At 45.8% G+C, this 21,830-nt stretch overlaps 4 long non-coding RNA genes across 5 annotated transcripts in view; 2 read left to right on the top strand and 2 right to left on the bottom strand.

Moving 5' to 3' along the window:
* Positions 1 to 517: 517 nt before the first annotated feature.
* Positions 518 to 4,109, bottom strand: LOC140696770 (uncharacterized). 2 transcript variants are annotated; one of them, XR_012073262.1, is made up of 3 exons: positions 3,782 to 4,109; positions 1,851 to 2,101; positions 518 to 836 (listed from the first exon to the last, which is right to left on the bottom strand). It is a non-coding gene; the product is annotated as an uncharacterized lncRNA (long non-coding RNA). The 2 variants fall into 2 exon arrangements; XR_012073260.1 differs by lacking the exon at positions 518 to 836 and having other exon boundaries at positions 1,750 to 2,101.
* Positions 4,110 to 8,100: 3,991 nt separating this feature from the next.
* LOC107034090 (uncharacterized) lies at positions 8,101 to 10,143 on the top strand. Its single transcript, XR_012073265.1, has 3 exons — positions 8,101 to 8,232; positions 8,345 to 8,510; positions 10,011 to 10,143. It is a non-coding gene; the product is annotated as an uncharacterized lncRNA (long non-coding RNA).
* Positions 10,144 to 11,006: 863 nt separating this feature from the next.
* Positions 11,007 to 21,830, bottom strand: part of LOC140696771 (uncharacterized) — a 36,483-nt gene continuing 25,659 nt past the window's right edge. Inside the window, exon 4 of the long non-coding RNA XR_012073263.1 lies at positions 11,007 to 12,116. This is a non-coding gene — a long non-coding RNA (uncharacterized lncRNA). The remainder of the gene's footprint in view (positions 12,117 to 21,830) is intronic.
* On the top strand, positions 11,386 to 16,372 carry LOC140696772 (uncharacterized). The gene is made up of 4 exons (XR_012073264.1): positions 11,386 to 11,496; positions 11,899 to 12,000; positions 13,787 to 13,962; positions 16,209 to 16,372. It is a non-coding gene; the product is annotated as an uncharacterized lncRNA (long non-coding RNA).

Raw genomic sequence — 21,830 nt, 5'->3', positions numbered from 1 at the left:
TGCACTTGGATGTGTTGCTGGGGGGAGCCTGCTCGTAGGCCTCGCGGCAGATGTACATGAGGGCAGTTCAGCCCTCATTCATCCTTGGAGGGGCTGCGAGACAGGCCCACTGCCGAGTCTGTCTGCTATCTCCAGAGGACAGCTAACGACAGGAGAGGGAAAAGCCCTTTATGTGGGTGTGTGTGGGGCAGAGGAACGATTCTCCGTCCTCTCTCCCCAGGTCCGTGGATGCTGCGTAGGGATGGGGGTGAGAGTAGAGGACACTTCATGATGGTGAATCCTGATCTGTTGTTAATTCAGGAGGTACTCAGGATTTGGAATGCTGTCCTTCCAGTGAAACTCTTATTGGACTCATAAATCAGATATTAAAGTCCCAGGTACATGCAGCAGAATAATACAGCCCTGTGGTCTTTGATGAGCTGGGCTGACCACATCCTGCATCAGGACCCCACCCCACCCCATCCCAAGCCCATGTCCTCTATGAAAACCACATTTCACAATAAAACAGTTTGCCGATTAACTGGTGGAGTCATGCTGTGGTCATGGACACCATCATCTGAAGTGAGCCCCGTCACTATCTCAAATGAGGAAAGCACTGTTGCTAGGAGCCCAGTGATCAGCATGTTAGAAATGTGACCCAGCGCCCAGGCAATAGGGTTTTTCCTTTTTGTTTTTAAGGTGAGTGACGGCTTCACAGGGACAGCTGGCGTATCTGCATCCTGGGGGTCGGTCGGGAAGTGACTCGCTGGCTTACTGGTGCTCAGTGACCGCCGTCCCTGCTCTGCTCTCACAGCGTACTCCTTTCCAGGGAACTCCAGGACTGTCTGCCTTAGCACCTTCCCAAGAAATAAAAAAGGAACAGGCCGATAGTTTGCCTAGGAATAGGAGTGTAATCAATGTAAAGACAGTGTGACTCAGCAAAGTGTTTCTAGTCTCAAATCCTGGCAGGACTGTTCACATCTCTTCAATCCCCAGCCCTCCGCTGGAGAACGCCTATCTGGAAGGTCTTGTATTGTCTCTTTCCCCTCCAGCGACAGTTTCTCATTAATCTCTCCTGCTCACTCTCTCTTAAACATAGAAAGAGCTTCCATAGTGCCTTCTAGTCACTAGGGAACATATGGAGCTTAAGATGATAAGTAATTTCGCCTACAGGACCAGGAATTTCCATTTCCACTTAAGCATTTATTTTCGGGATTATAGATTGGAGGCTGTAGGATAATATAGAGTAAGTATAAAACAGACTGGGGGAGTCTAATCTGGAGGAAGCAAAGCATGCATATTAAAAATAATAATAATAGGATCTGATTGCCTGGCAAAATGAGAGCAAATGATACAGGAGTACATTGAAAACAGACATCATGCTCCCTTCCTGGAAAATTTTTAACCACTGAAAACCAATGGGAAAGGCTCTCTCGGGCACGCTGTGTAATTTTCTCCAGTACTCCAGCCTCAGGCATGTGCGACTCGCCTTACCTCTCAGACCTTAGAAGCAAGAGCTCTGCTGGTTCGTAAGTGCTTTGGTTTTGCTATTTACTCTGGCCAGCAAGATTTTTGTTCTGTATCGTCGGTTTCTTCTGCTGGACTTAATTTAAAAATTCTCCCCTATCACTCATGTCCCATTTCTCGTTTTATGTCATTTAACTTCAAAAAAAATTTCTTTGGTCTTACTATACCTTCGCTTTTATCCTAGAGCATCCGTAAATCTTCAGAGCAAAGAAATAGAGCATAAATAAATAATTACATAGACTCTCAGGGACTACAGAATCAGCTTTTTACTCCACAGGAGAGATCTGCAGGGAGCTTTTGCTTTCTGGGAAAGCAGGTGGATAAAAGTCACCATGAACACTCACTTCTTCCATGGAAAGACTCTCTGTGCTCTTCCTTTGGTCCTTGGAGAAGAGTCACCTGACCTGCTGGGGTTGCCAGACTCCAGTCTTCTTAATCGGTTGGGAGCCCTGGAGGTCTGCAGATAATTCTTTTTCCAGCCTTCCAGGAAAGATGGAAAGCGAGCTGGTGTGCCAGAGAGAATTAGGTTTCGCTCCTGTATTGATAGGAACTGAGGTGGGGTGGCAGCTCCCTTGTACTTTTCTCCTTTTGGTTCCTACCCAAGAAAGATAAAGCATTACTGATAAACATGGCACAATGTATTTGGATAAAAAAGGATCTGACTTGCATATAACAGCAATAGACATGTGCTACGTATTTAAAGGAATATGTAAATTTCATGCAGCAATTTGCAAGTTCAGATGAAAATCTATTTGCCAAATTTGGATACAAGAATGCAAGGTAAATAAGCCAAAATGTACACAGAAGATATAAGGCAGCATGTAATTGTATGCATTCCCAGGTTATTTGTTATAAAATGATAGGGAAAATATATAAAGAAAAAGAATGTCACTCATAATCTCACCACCACTTAAAAAATTATTTTCCATGTGTTTTGCCTGTGTGTATATATAGAGCTTTTTATCTAAAACCTTATTTTTTTTATTCAAAAAAATTTCTGTAAGCACCTTGCTAGGCTGCTAACCTAACCTTCATGGTATCATGAAGATACTGGCTAATCCACTGTAACTTGTTATTCTTCTATTTTTGAACATTCGGATTCTTTCTGATTTTTTTTTTTTTTTTTGCTCTCATCACTGTAACTGATATGAGGTTCTTTGTAATTTGGATATTTTCTGACTCATAGGAAATGAAAACATACACTTTTTTTAAAAAAAAAAAAAGCTATTTCTTTTAAATGTGGGCATACCCAGAACATGATTCCTGCTCCAGCCTGGACTGGACAGCCCATTTGATTTCCAGCCTTTGAGTCCATAAGAAACAAAACAAAACTTTCCCCAAATTTGTTGAAACAGAGGCGTTTAAGCAATCTAGCTCCACACGTTACCTCTGTATCTCCCCCTCTCCTCCTCCCACCAGCAGAAACAAACCTGAACTTGAAGAGATGCTGTCACACCGGCCACCCACTCTCTCCTGTACCCCGAGTCTAGACCAAGCACTGATACAAGTGAATAGCAGGTGTGTGGGCTCCAAGGCACTGCCCAGGGTCACTCTTTCTTCCGTCTTGGGAAGACCCTGGACTACTGGTAACAAACAGTGATAGAGGGAAGCAGCAGCGATAAAAGAAACAAACCGCATTGCGAAGACGCAGTCCACCATAGACATTAAACCCCAGGCTTTGCTCAGTCTTGTTTCAAGGGCAGGCGTTTTCCAAAGAGGTTTGTTTTGCATTTTGTGTTGGATCCCCATGGTGGTGAACAGACGGGAGGTTTTTTTATCTTAAGTTGTTTGGACTGAGATCGACAGCCTGGAGTTTCCTGAAGCATGGACTCCAAAATTGCCTTTTCTAAACAAATCTGGATGCAAAGTCTGCCTCAGAAGCTGTTCCGGGGACATCACCGGGCTCTGGCCCTTCACCTCCTCTCTCCTTTGTTGTGTTGCAAAAAATAAATACAACTACAAAAACAAAAAACAAAAACCCAGGCTTTGAAGCAAGACCAGTATTTGAAAGTCACTCAGCCACCTACTGGTTGTGTGGCTTTGAGTAAGCTGTTTAACTCCTCTGTCCGCAAGGTAGGAATGATGATAACCATACCTGCCCCCAGGGCATGGCTCGGACAGTACGTGGGAAGTGTTTGGTATGGTGCCTGACACAGCAAGCTCTCAGTGATGCACGACTTCCTTTATGTTATTTAAACACACCTGAGTCTTGTGTCTGCAATCAGCCTCCCCTGGCTACAAAGAAAAGGCTGCCCCTTGTCTCTTCCATTCTCACCTGTGAGGCTGCTATTTGGTGCTGTCTTTGCTCCTTCAAAGCTGCCTCTGATGTTTATTTCATCAGGGTGGTTCAGAGCCAGATAGCCCAGTTGGATCTTCCTCCTGAAGTCACAAGGAGGCAAGGCTGCATCGCCCTTCAGAACTAAAATCCAGTGTCGACGAACAGCAAGAACAGCCCCTCTCCAGTGGGGAGGGCGGGGCTTGAGTAGACCCAGCATGACGGAGCGACCAACCACGGCCAGCTCTCGGGGAGCCACCTCCCCCGTGCCATCCGGAAGAGGGCACCTAGGTCCTGTGTCTCCACCGAGGCGTGATGGGGTTTGCCTCTGGGGTTCGGTTTCTTGGGGATTCGCAATGACACTATGAAAATTCAGCTCACCTGGTTGTTGATCCTATTTCCAGACACCGGAAGGTTACCTAGGGCACTTGAAAGTTTTCTTTGGACAGTAATGAAATCCTCATCCTCCTCTGGTGAAATCCTTAGCATCTGAGGTCCTGCTTCATGGTTTCCTCTGTTGAGGTGTGGCTGTATCTCTAGCCTGGAAACAAGGGTCAGCAGGAGGAAGCAGGCTCTTCTCAGTCAGAGGAGATCCTGGATATGCAGAGAAGGCAGGAGCCTAGCTTCCTGGCTGTGGCTCTTATCTAGAGCGGCTTTGGGGTGTGGGGCAGGGCGCGGGGACCCAGCCAGCACCAGGAACAAAAGCCAAGCACCTGCTCTGTGCTTTTGAGTCTGGTTGGCCAGGGTGTCTGACACCAGGGAACATCTTTCCTTTCACACTCCATTGTCTTGTGGCTTCAATTACATTCTTGACTCAGAGCCCAGCAATGGGGATAGCAGACACTCCAGAAATTCTTAGAGCAGTGACTCACTTGAGTTTTCAGCCTCCCCACCCTGCTAACCGTGCCGCACACTGCTGGTCCTCCAGGTGGAGGGCATCACCACGTCCACAAGCTGGGCCAGCATCCTCTGGCCTCAGAACTGGTGAGAGGGTGGGTCCTACCGGGGTGAGCACTGAGTGCATCAGCGAAAGCGAGAGACCCAAAGAATGAGGAAAAAAGATAGAATTTAATATTTTACATTTCCCCCCTCCAAAACCATTAATGAAGTCATTATTGGAAAAATCTGAATATCCTTGCTCTTCCTTCCACTTACTTTACAGCGATGTTTTACCTTGGGTTACAAATGTGGGAAGTCTTAAGCTGACTGCACATCTCTTTGATGCCATGGCGCACCACCACAAAGAGCTGGGCCCCTCTGCAAGCTTCTCGCTTGCACACTTGCCCTTGACTCTCCTGAGGACCCCACCCCACCACCTCCCAACCCAGAGCCTTCATCACCCTGCCACCACTCTCACACGGGGCAAATGCCGACCACAGTTACGTGCTAGGTTTCATATGTTTTTGCAAGTCTGCAACACTGAAAGCACTCGGGTTCAGTCCCTGGTTCTTCCCGGGTAGCAGCTGGATGGTTTGAGGCCAGTCATTTTGGCCTCTCCAAAGCTGCTTCCTCCTCTAAGCCTGTCCTTTACGGTTGCGTTAAAGAATAAAAGATAAAACATGTCCAGGGCCTGGTACGTGGCAGACTATCAGCAAATACTAGGGTTGTCAATGCCCTTTCTTCACGCCTGGTCCATTGTAAAAGGAAGACCGAGCAGGTCCTGTCTGTCCCTTAAAAAGAACCCCTGCCATCCCACGTTAGCCTGAAGGGTCTTACACGGAAACTTGACGCTTCGAAATAGCCTCCTGAGTCTCCTGCCTCCACCACCCCAAACCTTTAAAGCGGAAGGGCATCTCCAGAGAGAGGCTTGTTCACAGGGTGATGCTGGAATCCTTTTCTGAAACTAATGCCTAATTTTTTTTCTTTTATTTTAGAGTCAACCATTAACAAAAGAGCAGGAGAGTGTGTCTGAGGGCTCCTCAGGGAGCGAGGCCCACCTGGGAGGGCAGAGCCAGTCCTGAGCCTCCGTGAGTTTCAGCAAGTGGTGCATTTCCAGGCAAGGCTCCCCTCCCGGCCGCTGTGTTGCAGAGTCCAGGCCAGCAGCACCGGCCCTGCTCAGGGCGGGGAGGGGCATGGGGGGTGTGGGTTAGCGCCTCCCACGCCCTGATGCACGTGGGAATCACCTGGGGACCCAGTCAAAATGCAGATTCCGACTGTGGTCTGGGGCGGGCCTGAGGGTCTGCCTTTCTCACCGGCGCCAGAGCTGCTGGTCCGGGGACCACACCTGGAGTAGCGGAGCTCTGAGGGGTGGCTTGGACTGTAACGTTGGCATTACTCAGAGAGACTGTAGGTGGTAGGAAGAGACAGAAACCAACTCATCCTGCCCAGGAGCCACAGCCCGGAAGGGAGCGTGTGGTGCTCACAGCAGCCTGGGTCCTGGGGCGGGGAAGTGAGGCCCTTGAGACTGGATACAGTGAGAAAGAAGCAATCCCTCACCAGGGAGTCGGGGCGTCTTAGGTAGCCCACACCCACAAATGCCAACTCCAGCCCTCCCAGGCCCACAGCAGATACTGAGGGAGCTAAGGCACCCGCCAGGGCTACGGCCAGGCGAGTGGGACGCTAGGGTGCAAAATTAGGGACGTTCCCACCTCGCGGTCACGCAGGCACGCGTGCGTGGACACCTCCCTGACTTCTGCACCCTGGAGGCCTCACTCCCCTCACCCTGGTCCAGGCCTGCTAAGGAAGAGACCAGTCACTCTGTGCTTTCCCCTCTTTTGTGTTCTGTTCCTTCTGGGACAGCCAGCTTGACCCTCTGTGCCTCCATTTGTCCCTCAGGAAAATAAGCTAACACAGTGAAGGCGAGTTTGGCGGTGGCTTACCATGAACAGCTTCAGAATCTATCCTGGAACATCTGGCACCTAACCCAGGACCTGGCATGTCGTCGGCGCTCAGTGAATGTCTTGTGCCTGAGTGATTGACTCCTATCGCTCGCTGGAAAGGAGCTTTCATTATCTACTTGCAGTTCCTCCCTATCAGAGGGCAGGGGCCGGATTCTCATCATCTTTGCACTTAGTGTGTTCCTGGAATATAATAGCAGGCAACAAAAGTCTTGAATTTGATAGAATTGAAACTCATTCCCCCTGAAGGTAAAGTCACTAGTTGTAACAAGGCGGCAAATGAGGGACCCTCTTCAAAATACTTCCCTTACTCTTCTTGAAATTCCGGTGTTGATAACTTATTCCTTTGATATTCCTTTTCCTTACCAACTTGTCTTATTTTAAAACAGCAGAGCTGTAGAGAAAGGACTACATTAACCAAAAAACAAAACTCTGTCTTTATTGCATTTGTGCCTTGGGATTTTATAAACTTGGCAAACGCTCGCCTGGGGGCCGTATTCAAGGCACCGCCTGTTTTTGTACAGCCTGAGAGCTAGGAACGGCTTTTATATTTTTACATGGTTGAAAAAAACTCAAAAGAAAAATAATAGTTCATGATATGTGAAAAGCATATAAAATTCAAATGTCAGTGTTTATAAATAAAGGTTTATTGGAACACAGCCACGTCCGTCCAGTTATGTGATGTCTGTGGCTTTTTTGTGCTCCAGTGATGGAGGTGAGTAGCCGTGAGTCTTATGGTCCACAAAGTCTGAAATATTTACTGTCTGACTCTGTACAGGAAAAATTTGTTGACTCCCGACTCTAAAAGGAGGCTGTTTGTACTTCTACAATTATCCTATCAGCTTGTTCCAGGATTGTTTACCAAACCATTAGATAGAATCTTAATTTAGTTAAAAAAAAAAAAAAGAAGAAAAGGCCCTCATATTAGAAGCTATGTAGATTCCCAGAAAGCTATGTGTAAGTAGAAATCCTATGAATGAAATCATGGCTTAAATATTTTTTTACAATTTCTACTTAAAATACTTATTTCGGTTTAGAGAAATGCAAATATTCTCTCTCTGAGTTTTGGAGTCAGGTTTGTCTGAAGCAGGTGCCCCATTATCCCAGAGGCACGTCCTCTTTATCCTGTCTCCTCACTGCTCAGAATTCTTGGGGCGCGGGCCATCAGGACAGGTGCACTCCACATGTAACCTCAGTCTCGGCCCACTGGAGGCAGACTGCTTGAATTATGCTCCTAGCCAGAGAGAAACTTCTCAGCGGTGGAGAAGGAAGTGATTTACTCCAGGCCCTCCCAGCAAGATGCCTGGTAAATCATCTACAGCGAATGGTTTCCATACTGCAAGGAGCAGGGGCGGGCAGGAACGCGCAAGAGTAGGAATTCCAGAATTGATATTTTTCTTCTTGTCCCCTACCCCACCCTCCAGCTTATCGGTAAGTGCGAGGTTGTCATTTTGGCCCCGTATCCCCACATGGACTCACTGTCTCCACAAACTTTCGGTTTTGCAGCTGGTCGACTTGAAGGAATGTGAACTTGGGCTGAGCTGGCAGCGTGGAGATTTTCAAGTGAGACGTCACCTCCCAGTCGGGGAAGTTGGTCAAGTCGGATCCCAGTCTGTAAGTTGTGATTCCCCCTGGCTCTCTGGAATTCTCGGTTTTCCTGGAGGGATTTTGACGGTGTCACCACTGTGAGTCTTGGAGCTCCGTTTCCCTTTCTCACCTTCGTCAGTGTCGCAGCAGGTGCCATGTGAGAATTCACAGCCCCCTAGCAGCATGGGAGCCTTCTAGCCGTGCTTCAGATCGCTGGTGAGCAATTTGAAGATCAGCTCCACCTTCAGGATGTGAACTGGGGAGAGCTAACAGAAGGCCACAGGCTTTTCACTCCGCCTGCACAGGTGAATTTTCCCATCTCCCAGATTCATAGTGTAATGCGGTATATGGCATGAAATATCTTCAAGCAAAGAATCCCCAGTCTTTTCCTGATGTGAGGAAACTTTGCATCTGGTCGGAGTCATAAAATCAAAGTCCTGCCATTCTCACAACATTTCTGACACCAGATGCATGGTTTTTCCACACAATAATCCATTCTCTGACACCAGCCAGGGGTCCTACAATTCAGTTCGGTTCTGACGCTGTCTGCTTGGAGTTAGCATCAGATCCCACAGGTTAAGGGCTCAATCCCACAAGACTGCTCCCACCTCGGGTGCCAATCACGAGTCCCAGGCTGTCGCCCGTACTTTCGAGTGTCCGCTGGCTGTAAATCAGTGTTCCCGTTCCCTCCTCCTTGGGTTAAAAAATTTGCTAGAGTGGCTCACAGAATTCAGGAAAATGCTTGCTTTTGTTTACTGGTTTATTGTAAAGAATATAATAAAGATTTGAATGAACAGCTAGATGAAGAGATACATAGGGCAAGAAAGGTCCAAAAGGGTCCTGCACTGAAAGTTCCAGGCTTCTGATCATGGCTTGGTCTTTCTGATGACGAGCCCCCCGTCCAGGATTTCACTGTGGGTCACCTCATTAGAACAAAAGGCGCTCCTACCGCATAGGAATTTAGAGAGGTCTTTGGAGCTCTGTGTTAGGAACTGGGGTCAAAGACTAAATATTAGAAGATTCTCCTAGCACCCCTATATACACGGGTTTTAGGAGCTCTGTGTCAGGAACCAGGAGCAGAAATCGACATATATATTTCTTATTTCACAAAGGGAGACCCAATTTTACAGATAGGGAGCTGAAGACCAGATTGATGAAGCAAGTTGCCCGACATCCTGCAGCAAAGGGGCAGCAGGGTTCACATTAAAATCTAGGGTCCCTGACCTCTTATCCAGAGCATTTCCCATTACACACACTGTCTTCCTTCGACTAGTGGAGGCGGGGCAGCAGGTGGAACCAGGAAGGCAGATTAGTAATGGATGGGACCAGGTCATTAAACAGAAGTGAGTAAATACCATATGATATCACTCATATATGGAATCTTAAAATAAAAAAGACACAGATGAACTTATTTACAAAACAGAAACAGACTCATAGACATAGAAAACAAACTTATGGTTACCAGTGGGGAAAGGGGGACGGAAGGGATAAATCGGGAGTTTGAGATTTGCAGATACTAACTACTATATATAAAATAAAAAGTTTCTTCTGTGTAGCACAGAGAACTATATTCAATATCTTGTAGTGACCTATAATGAAAGAGAATATGAAAAGGAATATATGTATGTATACATATGACTGAACCATTATGCTGTACACCAGAAATTGACACAACATTGTAAACTGACTATACTTCAATTAAAAAAAAAAAAAGGTGAGAGGAACCACTAAATGCCAAACAGAGGAAGCACCCAGGGCTGCACACCCCATCTCTGACACAGCTACCATACACCTTTATATTACAGAAAGGATGAAAACACAGCCTCAAGACCTGTGTCCTCGACTCTGCTCAGACTGCCAGCTCTAAGTCCTACTGGTGCCATGGACTTCACACGGATCCTCTTAGGCAGCACTACCTTGCAATAACTATCCGAACAGGTAATATCCCCATTGTAACTGAAAGCAAAACTGAGGCTCAGAAAGCACAGTGAGCTGGCAAGTGGTAGAGCTGGGCCTGGAACACGGAGCTGGCTGTGCGCAAAGTTCAAGTTCTTTTTTTTTTTTAACCATTTTCTGCTGCTTCCCTGCTGAGAATGCTAATGAGCTTCAGGGAGAAGAGGCGGGGCCTAGCGGGGTGGCTCCCCAGCCTTCTGGGCCTTCTGCTGGCTGCCCGTCTGTCCTGCGGGGAGCCCTGGGTTCAGCTGTAACTGGAGTGAAAGTCGGAGGGAGAAGACAGGCTTCCCCCAGCCAGAGAAAGCGGCTCCCGCTTGCCCCCAAGTGTGGCCCGATGGCCTTAGTGCTCTCCGATGCTTTGGGCAAAGCAGGGGACCCATACCCGCTCGTTGTCAGGAGATAAAGAACCGATCTGATCCTAAACCAGGGCTAAGTTTTATGCCATCTTCCTTTGTCAGAAGGAAAATCAACACCTACATGCTCTGTATGGTACCCCCTCTTATGAAAAATTCCCTCAGAGAATGGGGCAGATGGACCCAACCCATGCTGACCCGTGTGACAGAACCAGCCTTTAAGTTAGCCCATCTGGCTCACCTGGCGGGCCTGATGGTCCCTCAGTTCCGGAGGAATCCATTTTCTTCCCCCAGGAGCACAACCATCCTTTTAAACGGACTTTCACATTGTGCAGTTCAGTGGGGGGGACCCCTGCCCACCAGGGCCACGTAATAACTGTTGTGGACCCTGGATACTCTGGCCTTTGTGGGCCCCTTCCTCCCTAAAAAAATGTAAAAGTTTATTTCATGTCTGCATTAGTATGAAGACAAATATATTAATATTATATACCAAAATATTTTCTTCATCCTAAAAATTCTTTTATTTTCTTCCGATTTTAGAAGAAATTGAAACATTTTCACGGGCCTCCTAAAGCATCCTGGGCCCTGGACACTGCGCCTCCCCTGATGAATGGAGGAGAAGCTGGCCCTGCTCACCCCCCCACCCCACGGCCCTGTTTGCAGAAACAAGCAAAGAGCCTGTTGCATTTGCTGAAGGAAATTCACAGTGTAGAGCATCTCTTCACTGAAGAGAGTCAAGTAATAAAAGACAGTCAGGAGGAGAGACCCTAGAAAGCCCAGGCCTGGGTGTCAGAGGCCTCGGTCTTAGTTGGGACCTTGCTACCTGACTCCTCAGCTGTCCTGTGGAAGCAAGGGGGTACATTGTTTGGGGGTCATGTTGAAGGTCAAAGGAGCCAGAGGCAGGGCCAGGAGCGGGAGTGAAGTTTTAATGAAGCCACAACTCTGATTGATCTCATGACTCTCTGGTGGTGAAAACAAGCCAAAGGCAAGCAAAAGCCCTGACCTGAGAGACGGTGAGGTCCCCACCCTGGGGACACCCCGGGGAGTGTCCAGAGGCGCTCCTGCCCAGGTGCCCTCAGGAGATGGAGGCCCCAGATAAAGAGACAATCCAAGGGGCCTCGGGGGTGCGGGCCTTCCGGGCAGGTATGCTGTTTGAGAGAGAAGCAGCCAGACAAGGGAAGGGAGCCACGTGGCACAGGCTCCCTGCAGAGCAGCCCTGGGCACAAGCAGCCTGGCGGAGGTGGGGTGAGGGAGGGTGGGCAGCGGGTGGAAAGGGTAGGGCCGACCAGATGGCAGAAAGCCGCGAGGTACGTGAGTGACCTCTCTCCATGGCCCGCGGAATTTGTCAGGTCACCAACTTCATGAAATGTGGTTGAATATTTTGTAGGAAACAATGAAGGAGCTGAGCTTTGCGACCAGTTTTGACATCAGCTGAAACCGAAAGGTGCAGATATGCGAGAGCAAGGAATCAGAAGATGCCAGAAGGGAGGTGAGGCACAGGCCAATGATGTTGGCAAGGGCTTCGGGCAGCCGCAGTCAGGGCCATCTGGTGAGCAGGCCCCACGGGCACAGGGCCTCTGGCAGGTCAGCTTTTTTCAAAAGCTTCTAAAAATATGTGAGACAAGAAAAAAAAATTAATGGACCTGAAATACAAAGAGAAAAATATAAAATTGAGAGTAATACGTTTATCTGTAGGACATAATTATGTCAACTTCACTTTTCAATTTAGTATTTATAAGTTCTTTATAGTTGAAAAGAAAGCTATGTTTTGATTTTTCTAACTCCATAAAATTTCCCGTGTCTGTACGATGACAGCCTGGAAAGCAGGGCCAATCACATAGTCAGTGGATGACTGGGCAGCTAAATAGTTTCAAAACCAAAATTAAGAAAAGCCTTTTGATTTTTTTTCCCACAGCAAGAATGTTATATTTAATGTGAAATGTAAGTATATTCTAATTTTGATATGATGCCCGATGGGCTCAATGGGCTCGATGATTAAAAGGTCCTGGGGCTGTTATGGTCTGAAAGCAGCCCTGCCCATGGGCCCTGGAACTGGGGTGCAGGCCAAGTTGAACCAGATCGCTGAGGAGGGAGATGGGGGCCTCAGCCGATATCAGATAATGACTGCACTGGGGCATCTCAGAACCTTCCAGTTCAGAGTCCGTCTGTACACAGGTGCTTTTAACCCTGAAGGGCTGTTCAGATGTATGAGCTTTTGGATGCAGGTGTAAAGCTCTCGGGAAGGAAGACGCACCTTACAAGTGTAGTGATCCGTTCAGTCTTCACCGGGGCTAAGGTCACTCATGAAGGAGAGAGTGAACCAGCACAGGGCAGGTGACAAATGACTACTTGGCTGGTGGCAGGGGGCCTGAGCGGGTCAGGAGGCCTGGGTGTGAGGCAGGGAGCTGCCGGGGTGTGCAGGGAGCTGCCTGCGGCCTGGGGTGGCCACCATGCAGCATCACTTAGCTGATGGCAGCTGGCACGTACTGTCACCCGCTCCAGTAGTAAAAGCGACACTAATCGCCATTTGCCCCCTTTTTTGCCCCCTTCATGGTTTCACTCTTAACACTTGAGAAAAGGGAGGAGAAAAAACAATGGTGCCCTCCGGGCTTCTCTCTCTCCCTTGTTTTTTGTCTTTGGTCCTGTTCCAAGGCTCATATTGTGCCAGGCCCTTGCTCGTCACACCCTGCCGTGTTCTTTCTCTGCCCCAGCCCTCCCCAGCCCATTTCTCTCACTGCATGTTCCTCTCAGCGCGGCAGCACAGTGGCCCACAGACACCCGCTCAGGGCCCTCGCGGGCTGGGCTCAGAGCTGTGAGCGGTGGGGAGAGGAGAGGCCAGACTGAGGGGCCCCGGGGAGAGCCCGGGCCTTCTCTCCCCTCACCAGCAGGGGCTCTGGGCAGAGGACCTCACCCTGAAGCAGCAGTGAGGACGCGCTGGTGTAAGGCCACAGGTATTTGCTCTTCGTCAGCTGGTGACCTGGGGAAGGCAGTTTTATGGCTCTATGTGTCTTTCTGTCACGAGTATCAGTGACCAGAAAGGCAGTGGTCAAAGAGCAAAGCAGGGCAGTGGCCCTCCTCCAGAGAGCAGGCCTGGCCCTCCTTCCCCAAGGAGGTCCTGCCCCTCCCAGCGCTCCCTCCACCACACCAGGGTTGCTCCAGACCCTGAGGTCTAATAATTTTCACAGTAATGAACTAACATTCATCTAGTACTTCCCTGCGCACTGTGATGCTGGGAACAAGGTGGGCCCAGTGTCAGAATTACGCCCATTTTACAGATGAGGAAACAGTTCAGGGTGAACTGACTGACCGGTGTTCTGGGGCTGGTAATGGACCAGCGGAACGAGACTGGCACCTGGTTCTTCTGACTCCAAGCTCACAGTATATGTGCTTGGACCCGGCACCCACAGGATCCAGGCCATGAGCATGGATTTGGAGTAGGAATACGCAATCAGTGAGTACATGTGGTCCCAGAACCAGAATTTCTGTCTCAGGCAATTCTCAAGGCTCTTAAAATGCTGATACTGTGTAAAGCCACTGCATCTTAGCGAGAAGGGTTGTTTCTTTTACGGTAAGATTCAGTTCACTCATTCATTCACTCAACAAGTGCATATATTAAGCACTGCTCCATCTCCCATAAATGTAAGCCAGTTTGCCAAAACTCAGTGCACCCCTAAACCCAATCTGAGAAATAATCAATTCAGTCAATTTGTCAATTTGCGCACCTTGTCCAATGGCTAGTTTGCCGATTTTACCAAATTTACTCATTGTAAGAGCTTGAACAGTCAGGTTTTAACAATTAAAATGTTGGCTTAAACAGAAACAGTAGAAATTAACATTTTTTTCCACATGAAACACTACATTTCAGGAAAAATTCCAGCCTTTAACGGTATGATAGGATTATTTTGGCTACTTCTGGTTTCTTTATGTGTTTTTGAATGTAAGTGTGTATTTTCAAACTTGAAACATTTAAGTATGTTTTTTTTTTATCAGTTTCTCAAAATGGATATAAACGTTGACTTTATAGAGGTAATGTGGGGATGTGGCCACATAGAAGGGCATGGATCTGGGGCCAGCCTGCCCGGTGTGTCTGCCTAGCTCTGCTTAGGGGTAGCTTATGTACACATGCGATGTGATCTCAGCCATTTCACATACAAATGCTGGGGGGAAAACACATCACAGGGAGGAGGGTGTAGCTCAGCGGTAGCGTGTGTGCTTAGCATACATGAGGTCCTCGGTTCAATCTCCAGTACTTCCATCAAATAAGTAAACCTAATTACTTTCCCTCTCAAAAAAAAAATCACAGTAATAACAAGGTTATTACTGGGTGGTGGTATTGTGAGTAACTTTACCTGCCTTCCTTATAACTTTCGTCAGCAAAAAAAATTAGACAATGTTGAAATGGAAAATTGTATCTGAGCCAACCTGAGGACCATAGCCCAGGAGACAGCCTCTCAGAGAGCTCTGAGGAGCTGCTCCACAGAGGTGAGCGGGGAGGTCTGTATATATGTGATTTGGGCAAAGGGGCTACATGCCATCAGGCATGCCTCTCAGCACATGTCTGCTAGTCATGAGGAACAGACAACTTAGTTGACGGTTTTAGTGCTTTTTGAAGTATGGGAATCCAGGTCATAAGTAATTTCTCCTGAAAGTAGCCAACCATCCGAGGGCCTGTTCTGCCAGTCTTCCCAGAGCACAGAGTGTGCTGATCTTCACCCGGAATTCCTTTTTAGGGTGTACCACGGGTCGGCGTCTGCGGTGGCTGACGGCTTGATTCTTGTAGAACTGGATGGTGGGCAACATTCTCGATTTCACAATCCCTTCCCTTTCAGTCTTAATTTCAACCAAGGTTTGGAAGGGGTTTGGTGACCAATTTGTCCCATGGTGCTAGGAATGCTTGTTCACAGGTCAGCAAGGATTTTGTCGACAGGCCACTCAGTGTGCGATTACTGAGCCAGGTCCTGTGAACTGTGACCAAAGGCCTCTGGACCGCCTGTCTTACTAGTGTTTTATGGTCCAGGAAATGGCTCCCTCTTGTTGCTTCTTCCCATATCTCCAGTTACTCTGTTACAATCCTTGATCTTATGGAACTGTATATTTGGTGAGTCATTTCAAATCACCTAATCATCATTAATTTTATCTGAGGCTCAGTCACACATTTGGTAATGCAAGAAACAATAATCTTGTAAAATGGGCAGACTACAAGTAATACAGCTAGTGACGTTCGTAGAGTCATAAGGAGGTATTTAAGCTAAGAGCTTCCATTAGGTGCAGCCCAGTATCTCCCCAGGTCACCTGACCAGTCTGTTCCGCATTAAGCGATGATATATTGACATTGCACGTAAAGTTCGCCAAATTCCACGAGCTTATCTGCATGTACAAGGTGAGTGGTGGGTCATTGTGACCTCTTAACAGGATCGAGAAAGGAGTGTTATCTCCTAAGGAGTTACATGGCTGGCACTAGAAGGAAAAAAAATGATCCTTATGGCTGAGCAGTTGTTTCTGCTGTGGGAAGTTCTGGTTAACGCACAATACAGATCCACAGTGCACCCTAGGTGGGGGGAGGAGGCCAAAGGGCAGAGGGAAAGTTTCATGTTTAAATTTTTCTTGACTTGCCTCAAAAAGTGAATTTTATTTCTTCACTTCTCTGTATGTTTCACTTTAAGACATCCTTTTAATAATTGTAAGCATTCCCTACAGAGGAGGAACCACACCAGAGGGCTTCTTCATCTACAGTCACAAACTCCAATGACACTGCTGCCACCTGCTGTTCACACCTTCTCCATCCAAGGGCTTCTCGCCAGTGCCTTCCTGCAGGAGTGTCTCAAAATCTCCGCCACTGTCTTTCCCAGACCCCTTCTACGGCCTGGGTAAGAGAATTTCAACCTTGGCTCAATTTCAGATGCAGGAAGGGTAAGCCCTTAGCATAAGTAGAAGGGTTCCAATAAGAGAATGAGGAGATGCTTCTGAGCCGTGTGACCCGGGGGCGGGGGACAAGACCTTGCTTCTTTGAGTCTGTGTCTTCATTTGTATAATGAAGACACCCATAACACCTGCCTCACACACTTGCTTTTAAGATGAAATCAGATTCTTTTTCCTTCTGCAATCTACCTTATTACCAGAAAATAAGTTAGAGATGTAAAGGGCAAGGCAGGGTGGGGAACAGTTACACATCCTCAAATGCCAAAATCACCTGTACTTACATTAACATTGGTAACAATTAAACCTTTTTGTTGGAGGAGAGGGTATAGCTCAGTGGTAAAGTGCATGCCTAACATGCATGAGGTCCTGGGTTCAATCCCCCAGTATCTCCATTAACTAACTAAATAAATAAATCTGATTATCTCCCTCCCCAACCCAAAAATAAAGCCAAACTTTTTTTCTTAGTAAAGCATTTCCCTTTATATTTTGCCACTGATTTTGAATTTATCAAAGTCTCAAGTCATTTTCTGCACATTTTATTAAGAGTATCTGAACCAGAATATGAAATACTAAAAAGGGTATCTGATTTTTTTTAACATTTTTTGTATTGAGTTATAGTCATTTTACAATGTTGTGTCAAATTCCAGTGTAGAGCACAATTTTTCAGTTATCCATGAACATACATATATTCATTGTCACATTTTTTTGCTGTGAGCTACCACAAGATCTTGTGTATGTTTCCCTGTGCTATATAGTATAATCTCGTTTATCTATTCTACATTTTGAAATCCCAGTCTGTCCCTTCCCACCCTCCTGCCCCCTTGCAACCACAAGTTTGTATTCTATGTCTATGAGTCTGTTTCTGTTTTGTATTTATGTTTTTTTGTTTTTTAGATTCCACAAATGAGCGACCTCATATGGTATTTTCTTTCTCTTTCTGGCTTACTTCACTTAGAATGACATTCTCCAGGGACATCCATGTTGCTGCAAATGGCATTATGTTGTCATTTTTATGGCTGAATAGTATTCCATTGTATAAATATACCACATCTTCTTTATCCAGTCATCTGTTGCTGGATATTTAGGAGCTTTTGTACCATCAAAAGTGTCTCTCCCATCTGAGATTGTCAGAGAAATTTCCAAGATTCTGGCTCACAAGTCTCACATCACTTCTTTCAGGCGAGACGTCTAGCAAATGGGCTACGTACAACTGAGAAAACTGGAGTGGGCTTCCCTGGGGAACTGACACGAACAGAACAGCTGGGGAGGCCTGGGCCCTTCTCAGCAGCTGTCAACATCACACCAGATTCTGTTTGCCTGAACCTTCCTTCTGACCAGGTCTAGATGCTCGCAGTTGGGAGATAATCAGCTTTCCTGTTGCCAATCTAATATTCCTTCCTAGAATATCTGCCGTGTGTATTGATGGTTTAGAAGCTCAGCAAAACTGAGACTCTCGATTGGTGAGTTCCAGCGAGTATATGTAAATGATCTGGAGACTGTTCACTCTGCTCCACACTATCAGCCCGGATGTGATGTGGATTCCAGGGGCAGTTCTGGCTGTTCGCATCCTCTAAAAGGGAGGCTGGGTACCGACTCGCTCTCTTGCATTCTTGGTGTGGACAAAGTGCTAAATGGAGGTAGTATCGGCTGCCTGGATTTCTCCTTTCGGTGCCGAAACTTTTCCCTCTAAAAAGTTGGCCTTGAAAATTGTCTCCTTTATGGAAATAAAACTAAAGCAATTCTAAGATAGCATTTTACACCTATTAAATTGGTGAAGTTGTATAATAAATTGCTCAATGCCAAAATCTCTGAAGTGAAATCAAATACGCCTCATGGCTTTACTGTAATTTGTGAAATCCTTTTGGAAAGCAATAGAAATATATATGCAAGAGACCTAAAGGGTTTTCATACCCTTTGAGCTGATAATCCTACACATGAGAACTTATCTTTCAACAAAGGCAAAAAGCGGTATTTAAGAAGCTGTCCATTGCGGCATTATCAGTGGTACCAAAAGAAAGGCCTGGAGACAACTGAAATCCTGACCCAAAAGGGATTATGAGTAAGTTCATAGAATGTTATTTTGCCATTAAAATGATAAAGGCTATGTAGAAAGATGGAGAAACGTCTCCTATAATGCTAAGTGAAAAAAGGCAACCAGAAGTCCATGAATTGTAATTACAGCCATCGTAGACTATTTTTTCAGATGACAATTGGGCTGTAATGGGCAAGTACACAAAAAGTTGAATTTGGATAGTAAGCTTTTTGATTATTTTTCTTTCTTTATTTCCAAATTATCTTTAATGTGGCTATATTATAAACAGAAAACTGGTCTTTCAGGGTGCAGATATGCTAAGCTGAATTAGGTCACTCTGCAGAGCACCTCTCTTTGAAACAGAGAGCCCATTCGGATTTATTTGGAGAGGCTAATGACTTCTCCTTTTATCAGTACAGGTTGGTCTGTGCTGAGATGGCACTTGCCTAGCCTCATTGGGAAGGATCATAAAGTGACTATTAAATATGTCAGTGTCAGTCTTACTACCAACTTGCCTTTGACTAGCACACAATTTTCAAAATGCTTTTTCATCCTTTATCAGATTTGAGCTTCACAACAACTCCACGTGGCAGGCAGTGCATGCGCATTACGACCATTTTATCGATGGGCACACTGAGGCTCAGAGAGCGAAGTGATGGGCCCCAGTTCACACAGCTGGTAGGTGGGAATGCTGGAACTAAATACTTGAGAATTGTTTGACATAAGAGGACAAGGCCAGATTCTCTGATTGTCCCCATATCAACTCTGAGGTAAAGGGATTATGGAGAAAATACTATTGACTTCTTTTTTTTTTTTTTTTTTGAGTTTTTCTCTTACTGAGTTTTCTCTTGGCAGGGGAGGTAATTAGGTTTTGATTTATTTATTTTTCGAGGCGGTACTGGGGATTGAACCCAGGACCTCATGCATGCTAAGCATGCACTCTACTGCTTGGGCTATACCCACCCCGCTAATACTATTGACATTTTAAGGCGAAAAAGGCACTTTTTATGAGACGTAAATGTTTCGCGTACCTGGGAGAAGCGTGCAATGACCTGTTGGCGAGCCTAGTGATACAGTGGTAAAGCCAGAGTGTGGGACACTTAAAGGCCGATGACTCAGGGCCCAGGACAAGGAGGCACCTTTGAGAGGAAAATAAGGCTTATGAAGGGCCTGATGGAGACTTTGGGAGGAAGAACCAAGGGTGAACCTGGACTTAGATCTTTACCCATCGGTGATCAAGGAAGCTGAGAGGGAAGTGTTTCAAACTGAGACCCTGTACATGGGAACAAGAAGAGTAGCCCCTAGGATGGGGCTCAGGTATAGCTCTTAAGAAGCTACTAAGTAACTACACAAAAGGTGACAAGAACAGCATTTCTAGGATCTCTGTGGTTCATTCACACGTGGCTCTGGGCTGCTGTGGGGTTTTTTTGTTTGTTTTGTTTTTGTTTTTTTGCAATCAGGTATTGGTTTACTCTGGCCATGGCAAGTGTTTAAAACTCAGAGATTTCCCTGTAGATTCCTGGAACACTTGCCCACTTCTCTACCCTCCCCTTGGACATCGAGTATGAACCTCCCCTACCGGTCCACATTAGGCAGACCCTCCGGATTCCTCCTCAAAGCGAGTTGCTTTCCACTCACTCCCACAACAAACCTATGCCCTACACATGCTCTGCTCTTGTCTATTTTATCTCTCTTCTATGTGTGTGTGTGTGTGTGTGTTGCTCTCAAAAAATGTTACTGACAGTTTTTCATTCTTAACTTTTTAATTTTCTGCAATGAAAATATGAGTGGGCCGCTGTGTTTGAGCCAGCCGCCTCGGGCTTCTCCAGCTGGGATCTGCAGACCCACCCTCAGGCACCTGTGAGTGTAAGGACGTCCACTTTTTATCTTTTCCCTTAATGCCTGTTTAAAAAGTAGATTAATGTTTGCACATTCCGGATCATCTGTACAGCCACTGAATACCATAACACGATTTCAGTGTCTACATTGGCACTGTGTTTAGATAGTACTGGGGCCAAAGGATGCTATTTGAATTGTCAGAATTAGAGGAGAAAAGAAGAGATTTAATATGTAAATAAGTAGCAGCCATAGGACATCACAAAACATGGTACAAAGAAAATTTACCCATTCATTTAACCAGAAAACTGGTGGGTGTGTGGAGTTAAAACATAGCCCGTGGGGTACAGGTATATCGAATACAGAAGAACCCCGGCAAGAAAAGATATCCAAAAGAGGTGGGCAGCCTGTCTCTTCCATGTCACAGAGGGGTGAAGGCTCACCCAAAAATGATCTTTTTGGTTTCAGGGTCCATTTACATCTGAAAAATTATGGAGAACCTCCAAGAGCTTTTGTTTGTGTGGGCTGCATCTATTAATATTTTATGTATTAGAAACTAAACTGAGACATTTAGTTACTGTTTCATTTCTAAATGGCAATAATAAACACGTTATAGATTAACATAGCTAACGTTTTAACGAAAATATATTTTGCAAAACAAAACTTTATTGAGAAAAGTAGCATTATTTTACATGTTTGCAAATCCATTTGATGCCTGGCTAAACAGAAGACAGCTAAATTTTTGTATCTGCTTATGTATGTATTCAACCCATTTTGAGATACTGTTTTGATTGATGTTAGGGCTCACGGCGGGCTGCCCCAAAATACGCCACAATGGCATATGGATTATTTTGAATTAAAGTTTCTTAAGAAATGGCCAATGCAAGAGGGATGCTCTCCTGTCTCCCTTAAAGCAGGAAATAAATCTCCCACTTAGAGAAATTATTTGTTAGCTTATAGAGTTTTGCCTAGTAGAAATTACTTTTGCTTAGTAGAAAAAGTAACTCTAAAGGTTTTTTTTATTCCTTTATAGGACGTTAACCAGCTTTGTATGTAAACTAGCAATTGTACCCTAACATCCCTTTATTAAATTGCTGATAAGTACGTAGCTTCTCACTTTCTATAGAGGTCTTTATATTGTCCTGTTTCCCTCATTAAGTGATGAATTCCATAGAATCTTTGGCACACGTTCATTTTCTATTTGCATGAGTCACGATTTTAATTTTTTTCAGAATTGTCCTTTAGGAACCTCCGGTTTCACCGTCAGCATCATTAGCCTTATCACATTCATGTTACGAGTGGCAGATCATTTGTTTAGCAAAACATCTTTAAATACTGTTGTCAATTTGAATTATTTGGGGTTTGTGCTTATATACACTTAAAGGGAAATATCTTGTAGACTTTTTTAAAATTAATTAATTTATTTTTGAGATAACTATTTCTTTTTAAAAATTATTTTATTTTAAAAAATTGGGAGGAGGGTGGTAATTAGGTATTTATTTATTTATACAACAGTATAGGGGTTTGAACCC

The sequence above is a fragment of the Vicugna pacos genome, chromosome 6 (assembly GCF_048564905.1).
Source record: "Vicugna pacos chromosome 6, VicPac4, whole genome shotgun sequence".
Taxonomy (NCBI): Eukaryota; Metazoa; Chordata; class Mammalia; order Artiodactyla; family Camelidae; genus Vicugna; species Vicugna pacos.
The sequence above is the reverse complement of the archived record's forward strand: the minus strand, read 5'-3'. Positions and strand labels throughout refer to the sequence as shown.